At 45.0% G+C, this 10,636-nt stretch overlaps 1 protein-coding gene across 1 annotated transcript in view; it reads right to left on the bottom strand.

The window, feature by feature from the left end:
* The window catches only part of B3GNT6 (UDP-GlcNAc:betaGal beta-1,3-N-acetylglucosaminyltransferase 6), a 13,021-nt gene extending 3,824 nt beyond the window's left edge, over positions 1-9,197 (bottom strand). Inside the window, exons 1-3 of the mRNA XM_017533054.2 lie at positions 9,192-9,197; positions 7,453-7,457; positions 3,413-3,432 (exon numbers count right to left, since the gene is read on the bottom strand). The gene's annotated coding sequence lies outside the window, so the exon portion shown is untranslated. The remainder of the gene's footprint in view (positions 1-3,412; positions 3,433-7,452; positions 7,458-9,191) is intronic.
* Positions 9,198-10,636: the final 1,439 nt, after the last annotated feature.

Genomic DNA, 10,636 nt, shown 5'->3' with positions numbered 1-10,636 from the left:
CAGGGTCTCAGTCTGTCGTCCAGGCTGGAATGCAGTGGTGTGATCATGGCTCACCTCAGCCTGCACTTACCAGGCTCAGGTGATCCTCCCACCTCAGCCTCCTGAATAGCTGGGACCACAGGTGTGTGCCACAGTGTGTGGCTGATATTTTCTATTTTTTGTAGAGACAGGGTCTTGCCATGTTGTCCAGGCTGCTCTCAAACGCTTGGCTCAAGTGATCCTCCCACTTCAGCTTCCCAAAATGCTAGGATTACAGGTGTGAGCCACTGCACCTGACCTCTCTAATAATAACCTTTCATAGTGGAAGGCCTCTAGGGCTCTGTCTTAGACACTCATTTCACCTTTGTCCAAGATGATCTCCTTCACCGTTAGGACCTCCGAGCTCTAGAGCCACATGACCAACCAGCTCCCTGACCTATCAGCTCCATGGTTGTCCACAGCCACCCTGGATGCAACTTGAACTCTCATCTTCCTCCCCCGAGCTGTCCTGAGTACTGCCATCCACTGGGTTGTTCAAGCCAAAAATCTTCCTTGACTCCCTCCTTTCCCTCATTTCTCCACACAACCCCCGTCGATTCTCTTCTACATTTTTTTAAATCAACCTTCATGCTGCCATTCCCTCTGTCAACAGGCTGATCCAAACTAACATCCCTGCCTCACATGAAATAGTGTCCTGCCTGGCGTCTCCACACACTGCCTTGCTCTCGGCCGGACTCTCCCCTCCTGCAGCTGGAGGAAACTTTGAATTATGCAGATTTGTGTGCCACTCCTCATGCTCTTTTCCTTAGCTTCCCTGTGATCCACCTAGCCATGCTCTCAGCCCAGTCACAGCCTCAGGCTGCCAGACCTCTTCCTACCTCGGAGCTTTTCTTTGTGCTATCCCCCTGCTGGACTGAATTCTCCCTCCCTTCTCTCTTTGCGTAAAGACTCAGTCTCTGCATCCACTTGACAAGGCATATTCTTGGGGAAGTTTGAATGAAGCTCAAAGGAGACCAGGTACCCTGTTAGACATTACAGCATATGACTGTTTAAAGGTTATCTTCCCTCCTAGACTGTAAACATTTTAAGGGCAGAGATTGCACCAGTGTTGTTCACTGTTGTATCCCCAGTGCCCTGCATAGGGTGGGAAGTTAGGACAGCAGAGACGTAGGAAGTGCTGGCTGCCACTGCTTTCTAGTGTCATGAATTTGAGCATATTGACTTAAGCTCTCAAATACCTGCCTCTGAAGACTTACTGTGAAGAACAAATGATAATGTGTGTAAAGAATTTACTGTGGTCCTTGGCACATAGTATTCAGTAAATATTAGCTGTTAGGATTATCAAGGTGCCAATAAATATTGCTGAAAGACTGCTTTTCCAAAAGTATGTGCTCAATAAATACTTGCAGGTAGTTTGCACATAGGTGTTACCAGATTGAACTCTGCTGCTTGTGTATTACAGTCCATACACAGTGTCTGCCGAAGAATGGGCACAAAGCAGCATTCAGTGAAAGAATGGGAGCAGCTAACTACAAATGCAAGTGTGAAAGCCTTCCAAAAGTGTCAATGTAATCACCAAGTGCTGATTAGAAATATGACATAGAGTATTATATAGTGTATCTTCACGTATTCCTGCCTCAGTGTTAGAAGCACCATGAGAAGCTCTGTCTCTTTTACCATCAGCTATCTACTCAGTGCATAGTCCTGTGCCTGGCACATTTGGGGAATGCAGTATTTTTTTTTTCGATGAATGAAAGAAAAAAAGAATGAAAACAGAATTTGGAGTCTGAATAACTGGATTTGAGCCCCAGCTTCTTTCCTGAGTTAATCTCCTAGGTGTCAATGTCCTCATTTGAAAAATTGAGAAAGTTAACACTCATTTTTCAATGAAATGAGGAAAGAATCCTGGTTATACTAAAGTTCTACACACATACTACTTAAAAAAAATTAAAAAGCATCCCCCCATCATTTCTAGAAAGAAAAATAATCTCCTTAATGTAACAATAAATCTTGTTTTTTATAAATTTGCATTTACTTTGATAAAACTGAATGAAGATCCTGGATCACAGCCAACTTCCGCTGTAAAGTAAAAGGTATGGGGCCAGGCGCTGATCTGAGGGCGGTGCTGGCTTGCTCAGCTCTGTTCTTGGATGCCGCACTGTACATCCTGGGGGCTTTGACTTGCTGTGAAGCATTGGGCACTTCTCTCTACGGTTCTTTTTGCTGGATCCCCTTGTTTCCCAAAGCAGTCTTCAGACATCCTGGAGCCCATGCACCTTAAACTCTCCCAGCCTCTGCTGGCCCTGATCCCTTGTCTCTCAGGACACAGCTCAGATACTACCTCCTCCAGGTCACCTCACGGTAAGTCCGGGTCAACAGAACCTGTCTCCTTGTTGATGCCATGACTGCCGAGTAGCAAATTTGGTAAAGAGAACAGATCTGCTGCTATTCCACCCCTTTGAACCTCAGGTTCCTTGTTGGTGAGACTTTGGGCAAGTCCTTTATCTTAGTGTCTCAGAATTATATGAGTTAATTCATGTAAGACGTTCAGAATCATGCCTGGCATGTAGCAAGCACCAGAATAACACAAGCAGTTGGCTAACACAGGAGACCATCTTTTTATGGATGAAGTCTAGACTTCTCACACAGTATGGTATAAAGTTCCTCTTTATAAACCTTATAAAGTTCCTCTGTGATCCCCTAACTACAGACCTTTCTCACTGTGTTTATTGCTCCACACATATTAAGACATCCATTTATTGCTTGCCTTTGGAATGCTATTCACTCTGCCTAGAATTCCCCCTTTTTCCTTTTCTTGGCTCACTGCAACCTCTGCCTCCTGGGTTCAAGTGATTCTCCTGCCTCAGCCTCCTGAGTAGCTGGGATTACAGGTGCCCACCACCACGCCCAGCTAATTTTTGTATCTTTAGCAGAGATGGGGTTTCACCATGTTGGCCAGGCTGGTCTCCAACTCCTGACCTCAAGTGATCCACCCACCATGGCTTCCCAAAGTGCTGGGATTACAGATGTGAGCTACTGCACCCCTCCAGGAATTCCCCCTTCTTTTCCCAGAAACTATTTTGGTCATTCCCTCCTCTGGTTTGATGCTGAGAGATGGATGGCTGGAATACAGATTCCAGGGACACCCACCCGCCCCCTACTATCCCAGGGTATTCCTGGAGGAATATTTGTACAGCAGATTTCACAAGCAAAAAAAACTTTTATTATCTATTAGGGCTTTGACCCCAAGCCCCAACATGAAGCCCTGACCTCTGGGGTCTGCACTGGACCTGTGTAGAAGGGGCTGTTTTGTCCTTGTTCCTTTCTCCTTGGCCTCTGCCTGTTCTTTCTTGGGACTCTGTTGAGAGGGGAATGGGAAGAAGGAAAAATGCACTTCCCTCCTGATAGGAATAAGCCCAGGCCCCCATCTTACCTGCAGCGTCTGAGAGTGAAGTAGAAGGGAGACATCCACAGCCTGGGACCAGCCTTTAACCCCTTTATTTCACACACTGAGATTACACCCCAGGCCTTGGCTTGGTTCACTTGACTTGAATCTGACCAATCCATGACATCACCCCTCCTCCTTAGGGATAGGATGAAGAGCGGGAGGGCAGCTACAGGCTTCCTTAGCTACCAGTGACGGCCTGCCTCCTCTTTAAGCTCAAATGTGAGTGTGAGTCAATTGAAATCTCCTTGGAGGAGGATGTTCTCAGTGCAGTGTTGCACCTGTGCTCCTGGAGAAGGTGCATCTTGTCTGTAAAGGCAGTGTGATGACAGACCTCATGTGGAGGTCTCCTGTGAGTAGCCTAGAAAAGTGTATTGTGTCCCTTCAGAGGCAGAGGCAAACTGCCTGAAGGGCTGTTGAAATAGGCATGGTTAGCCATCTTTGTAAGAGTATTTATTAGTTGTTGATTGAAGGAAATCAGTTTAATTTTAATACTAGGTATGGGGGCCTGATGGATGGGACTACAGTGTTGAGTTGTAGTGATCCATCACAGGTACCATATATACACATTTATATATTTAAAATACATATTAAATTTAGATATAGTACATTTTATATATTAAAATATAAATGTATATTAAAATGTATATACATAAATATATATGTGTTTTTTTAGATTTGAACATAGGCAAAATTAGGCTGCTAAATGGAGAGTAGTGGGGGATAATCACTCTTTAAAAATAAGCTTTTATATAATGAGTTTTAATCCTTGAAGGGCCTGCTTTAACTTACATTGGGTCATATTAACTATAAAATGGGGGCTCATGGGGGGGTCCCATTTTATCAAGCCAATTTGCAAAAGACAAAGAGACACTTTTATTTTATTATTAATATTCAAACAGGGTCTTACTGTGTCTCCCAGGCTGGAGTGCAGGGGCACTATCCCGGTTCCCTGCAGCCTCAACCTCCTGGGCTCCGTTGATCGTCTCACCTTAGCCTCTTGAGTTACTGGGACTATAGGCACACACCATCACACCTGGTTAATTGTAGTTTTTGTAGAGACGGGGTTTTGCTTTTGCCCAGGCTGGTCTTGAACTCCTGGGCTCAAGTGAACTTCCTGCCTTGGTCTCCCTAAGTGCTGGGATTACAGGCATGAGCCACCACGCCCAGTCTAATTAATTATTTATTTTGTCAAACTATCTATGTTCAATGGAAAACATTTTGTAGCAGTGGGTATATGACCATGAGAAATTTAGGCAAGGCTGCGCTTAAATTGAGTCATACACATTTAAAAACTTTTATATGTAGTTAACCTCTCAAGATTATAGGGTCAGTGTATTTAAATTAGTGGGATCCCCAGGCATAATTATAATTTGAGCCCCAGTGTTAAGTCCATTAATTTGTGACAGTTAGTGCATTTTTGCAAATGTTAAGTTAGACCCTATGTTATAGAGGCACAAAAACCAGTAAGTGCTGTTTTTAATCTTTTTGTTATATAAATTCTTTAGTACATAAATTAGCAATTTTGAATTTCCAGTTAAATCAAATGATGGAAAATACAGCATATACACAATTTACCTTGTGTGTGTGTGTGTGTGTGTGTGTATTTATTTTATTTATTTGAGATGGAGTCTCATTCTGTTGCCAGGTTGGAGTGCAGTGAGTCGATCTTGACTCACTGCAACCTCCACCTCCCGGGTTCAAGCAATTCTTTTGCTTCAGATTCATGAGTAGCTGGGATTATAGGTATGTGCCACCACACCTGGCTAATTTTTTGAATTTTTAGTAGAGATGGGGTTTCAACATGTTGGCCAGGCCAGTCTCAAATTTGTGACTTCCAGTGATCCACCCACCTCAGCCTCCCAAAGTGCTGGGATTACAGGTGTGAGCCACCACACCCAGCCTATTTATTATATATTAAAATATGTATATAATTTATTTATACACATTATTTTATAGTTTATATATAAATTACAAGCATTTATGTATATATAGTCTATACATACCTTTTATTTTCCTCTATATCTAGGAGTTTGTTCATAAATCAATAAGTAATCTAAGGCTAGCATTGTGTTTCCTAGACTTGCTGTTTGCTCAGTACCTAAAGTTTAAAGTTCCGGGCTGGACACGGTAGCTCAGACCTGTAATACCAGCACTTTGGGAAGTGATTGCTTGAGCCTAGTAGTTTGCGACTAGCCTGGGCAACATAATGAAACTTTGTCTGTACAAAAAAAAAAAAAAATCAGTGGGGTGTGGTGGTGCACACCTGTAGTCCCAGCTGTTTGGGAGGCTGAGGTGGAAGGGTTGCTCAAGTCTGGGAGATTGAGGCTGCAGTGAGCTGTGATAGCACCACTGCATTCCAGCCTGGGCAACAGAGCTAGCTAAATAGAAAGATGATAGATAGATAGATAGATAGATAGATAGATAGATAGATAGATAGATAAGTAGATAGATCCTTTTTCTTGGCATTATAGCTGCCTAAATCACCAGTCTCTCTTGTTTGATTTTTGTTGTTGTTTTTAAGGCTTTTAGCTACCAGAAGCTGTGGGTGTTACTTTCAGCCTCTAGTTGATAAGACTTGAGAAGAGGAAGGAGGAAAGGGGCCCAGTGTCTCTAGGAAGGAGGCACTCTCTGGGATGGCCTCCACTGCCAAATTACCAGTCCCTTTTTTCTCCTTTTAAGTAAAATTTTTTAGAATGGCTAGCATTTCTAGGTAACTAAATAGGAGGATCTCTCTCTCTCTTTCTCTTTCTCTCTCTCACACACTCTATCTCACTTTCAATGTTTGCCCAACAAGCTCTTGGTGGTATCAAATCACCCCCTGTTGTTTTGATCTTACAAATTGTTACTGGAAAAAATTTGGGAGGGCCCTCCAGCATACTGGATCTACAGGCAGTTGCTTCCCTTTCCAGGGTGTCCTAATCGACATCTCAGGGGTCAGGGTGGGGACCAGGAGGCTGGCCTCAGCAGCCCTGACTCTTGGGAGGTGCCGTGGGACCCGAGTGAAGTGACCCCGCCCAGGGGCTAGGGCTAGGCAGTTGGATCCTTTCCCCTGTCTCCACTCACTGACACAGAGAGCCCGGTGTTGAATCACCCCTTTCTGACTGTTACTCGAGGGAATGCTGCTTTCCTAGAGCTTGGTAACCCATGTCTCTCAGTAGTGTGATGGAGGTAGAGCTGCACTGTCCTGGCTGCCTCACTCTGGCTGGACACCAGGACTTCGCCATTTATAGCCAATACAGTCCTGACCACTACTGAGACCCTGGGTCACAGGGACAGCATGCCTGGCTCAAGGGGCAACACATGACCAAACAGTGGCCCACTGTTTAGGATCCTCATACTCTTAGGAAGGGAGGCTGATGGAAGGGAACCCCAGCTTCCTTGCCATAGAACCTGCCCTCTGACGGCTGCAGGGGAGCCCAGTGGTTCAGAGGTTGTCTGCAGCCACTGCAATTTCGGGTGATTCCCCAAGACAGCACCGACAGCAGCAGTAAGCAGACAGCAGAGCAGCGTGACGGAACGGCAGCAAGCAAGGTGCCACCCAGACACTCCAGGCTGTGTGATATGGAAAGTTAGCCACTCACAGCAGACAGACTTTGGGGTTGTGTCCCAGCCGCAGCTACAGTCCTGCCAACTGCTCTGGTTGTTTCCAATGAAACTTCGTTTTCTCTGTTGACTTAGCTGGCAGCTGCTAGAGACAATGGCTACCTTAACAGTGATAGAGAACTGTGAACAGTTTCATTCCAAATAGCATCGTCATAGCTTGGTGACTTAGTGGACATTCTGTGAGAATGTTCATCTCTCAACTCTCAGGCTCCTCATCCCTCTTACTTGTTTACAGGGGGAGGTGCCGGATGAAAGAAGAATGAAGGGGGAAAGGGTGGGGGGAAGAGAGAGAAGGAGAGGGACCGAGTGTAGGCTTCCAATGGGGATGGTGAGGTTTATCTAGAGGATGAGGAAAGCCCTAAGACTCACAGGCAACTTCCTGGTGGGTGAAGGACTAAAAGGAGCTGATTAGGATTAGCAATGAAATCTAGGAACAAATGAGGGCAAGACAGTAGCCCCAGGGAGGGACATGACCACTTTCCTCCCAGACTACACCTTGCTCATGAGATTCCAGGGCCTGGCACAGAGCTGGTTGACTGAATGAATTTTGTGAACTCGTTTTCTTCAAGCCCCCTAAAAACTCATCTTTTCTCCTTGGCAGATATACCTTTTGGGAAATTTGGGAATGATTTGAAGTGGGGAGAAAGTTAAATGGGGGTAAGGTTATTGGAATAAAATTAGCAGATTTTAAAACAAACAGTTCTGACCTCTCCAGGAGATTTCTGAAATGACCAGGGAAGAACTTAGTGAGATGTATGTAGTGGACACGTGTGCCGAAGGTGGCTTCCAAAAGATGTGTACTGTTCAGAGACAGATCAACACACTTTGGACACCTTTTTAGCCTTCCCCGTTGCGATGGATGGGTGTTTTAATCTAGCAGAAAAAGTCTCAATCCAGTGTGTGCTCTGCCCCACCCTAGTCTGAAAAACTGGGGCAGGATAAGGCAGGAAAACCTGTCTCCACCTCCAAGATAAACAGGTTCTGTGGCACAGGCCAGCACCTGACTACCAGGCAGGGGAGAAGGCTGGACAGTCCCTTGTTCCAGGCCTCACTGGTCAGTGAGAGAGAGGAGAGGAGTTGACTCCTCTCGTTTGTCCAGTTTTGAAGTACCCCTGCAGGCCCAGGCCAGGCACTGTTACAGGAAAGGCACCGTTTAGAAACTTGTGACGAGAGCCACACTACACCATGGTGCTAACCGCTAAGACAGTCCTACATTTTATAGACGTAGAACCCAAAATTTAGTTGTGAATTGGCCACAACCAAACAGCTTTTCAGTGAAGGACCAGGCTCCTAAGCCAGGTCTTCAGACACCCTGAAAGGAGATAACTTGTCTAACAGCAAGTACCCTGTCAGGGTTAATGCCAGTGGTTCCAGCTTGGAGCCTGTCTCAGTGCAGTGTCATATCAGGGTCACTGCCTTCTACCCCTCAGCCATGTAGCTGTTTCTGCCGATGGGCACTGTGTGTCCAGCCCAGCCACAGACATTCAGACTTTGAGGAACTAGAACCCAGATCCTCACCCAGGCTTCCTTTCCAAGTGACTGGTGATTCTCTTTGGTTTGAGATGCCCTTGTCTTTCAAAATTCCTCTACGTAATCCTTAAATGGTTTGGTTTCTAGGACTCAGTCTCAGACCCTGTTTCCTTTTGTGATCTCAACCACTCCCATTTCAATTAATATGCACGTCTGTGATTCTTAAATTTACATCTTCAGCCCAGGTCTCTCAGCTGAGCTCCAGATCCACATTTCTTATCCTGAAGCTCTCAGCTAGGTCTCACACAGACTGCAAACTATCTCCACTACCACTGTCCCCCGTTCTCCCTTTATCTGGTATCCCTGCATCCATATTGGCTCCCTTTAATCTATTCTCCATCTTTTCCAGAGCTTCCCAAATTCAAATTCTTTTTGTCTTTCAGAGACGTCTCTGTTGTCCAGGCTGGAGTGCTGTTGATTTTAGCTCACTGCAGCCTGGAACTGCTGGGTTCAAGTGATCCTCCCACCTCACCCTCCTGAGTAGCTGGAACTACAGGTGAGTACCACCACATCTGGCTACCTAAATTTTTTTTTTTGTAGAGATGGGGTCTCGCTGTGTTGCCCAGACTGGTCTCAAACTCCTGGCCTCAAGCAATCCTCCCACCTTGGTCTCCCAAAGTGTTGGGATTACAGACATGAGCCACCGCATCACAACAACTAAATTCAAATTCGTAAGATGGCTTTCAAAACCCTATGTGACATCATTCCAACCCATCTCTCCAGAACTCACCTCTGGCTACCTCTGCTATAAACAGCCTTTCCCCCGCCTTCCTTAATACCTCTCATTCTTCAGTTCTTGGTGTAGATATTCATCTTTAGGAATGTCTTCCCTAATCCAGCTCCCTTGCATTCCCTCCTAGAACACTCTTTACCTTTCCTCATGATGCTCATCCCAAATGTAATTGGCACAGTTATTTATGAGACACTAAGTGCCATGAGGGCAGGTATTTGTCTTATTTTTCACGGTATTCCTAGAGCCTAAAATAGACATTCCAGTTTGTTGAATGGATGGCACATAGTAGGGCTCAATAAATGATCCCCCCTCCCATTTTCTCTTTTCTCATTTCCTTTGAGAATCAAGCCTTATTTTGGGACTAGACCACCCTATTAAGTGAGACAGGTCTTGCTTTCTCTCTTACCTAGGAAGACCCACTTGAGGTAGACTGCATTCCAGTCCAGGGCAAAAGAAAGAAAAAAGAGCTGAAAAGGCCACCCCAGACCACGCTAGTGAGAAGCCCAAAGTCAAGTCCACAAAATTTGCTAAATCAAATGACAGATACCTGTGTTAGGCAGGTGTGTACTGTTCAGGGTGAAATAAAGCCATTCACACTCCTTTTCAGTTATTCCCTCATAAAGCACAGCCCAAATGGCTTTGCAAACTCATGTCTGTGTTTTGTCAGGTAAAGGTTCCTGGTTCGCCTCTTGCCAGCATCCGTTGATACAGGCAAGGCTGCCCTACCCTGACAAACAAAGGAGGGACTAACTGAAGAATCAACCATATGGTCAACAATAAGTAAAACCACCATTCCAGCAGGCTTGGCTAAGAAAGCTAATATTTGAAAAGCTGTAGTTTGAGGAACTAGATGAGTTATGGAAAATTCTAATTTGTTTACATCTTGTAGATGGTACTTTGGTTAAAGTTATAAACCACAGACACACATGGGTTATGCAGGACCATTTTTTCTGTTCCTGATCTGTCGCCCTTCGTTGTGTGAAGCTGGACGGGTTCATGTGTTTACTTCACAGCTCCTAAAGTTGAAGATGCTGTATATTTAAAGATATAAATGTTTAATTAAAACATTATTAGCTTTTATCCTTGTAACATACTTAGGCTTGGAGTAGAAAGGTACTGTAGTACAGTGTTAGGAGTCTAATGGCAAAGAAGCCCCCGGATAATGACTGGACGTCATTTCCATGAAGAGGATTACTGCTGGCCTATACTGCCAGCTTAAGCAAACTGGAAAAAGATGTGTCCTCTGAGATGCAACCCCATCTTTAGCAGGCTGAGCACAGACTAGATTTCAGCCCCTGATTCACCCTCCTTCCTCTCTCAACTGGGTGCCTTTGTGTAGTACA

Source organism: Cebus imitator, unplaced genomic scaffold (genome assembly GCF_001604975.1).
Source record: "Cebus imitator isolate Cc_AM_T3 unplaced genomic scaffold, Cebus_imitator-1.0 Scaffold79, whole genome shotgun sequence".
NCBI classification, from domain to species: domain Eukaryota; kingdom Metazoa; phylum Chordata; class Mammalia; order Primates; family Cebidae; genus Cebus; species Cebus imitator.
Note: the sequence above shows the minus strand (reverse complement) of the source record. Positions and strands in the feature narration are given on the sequence as shown.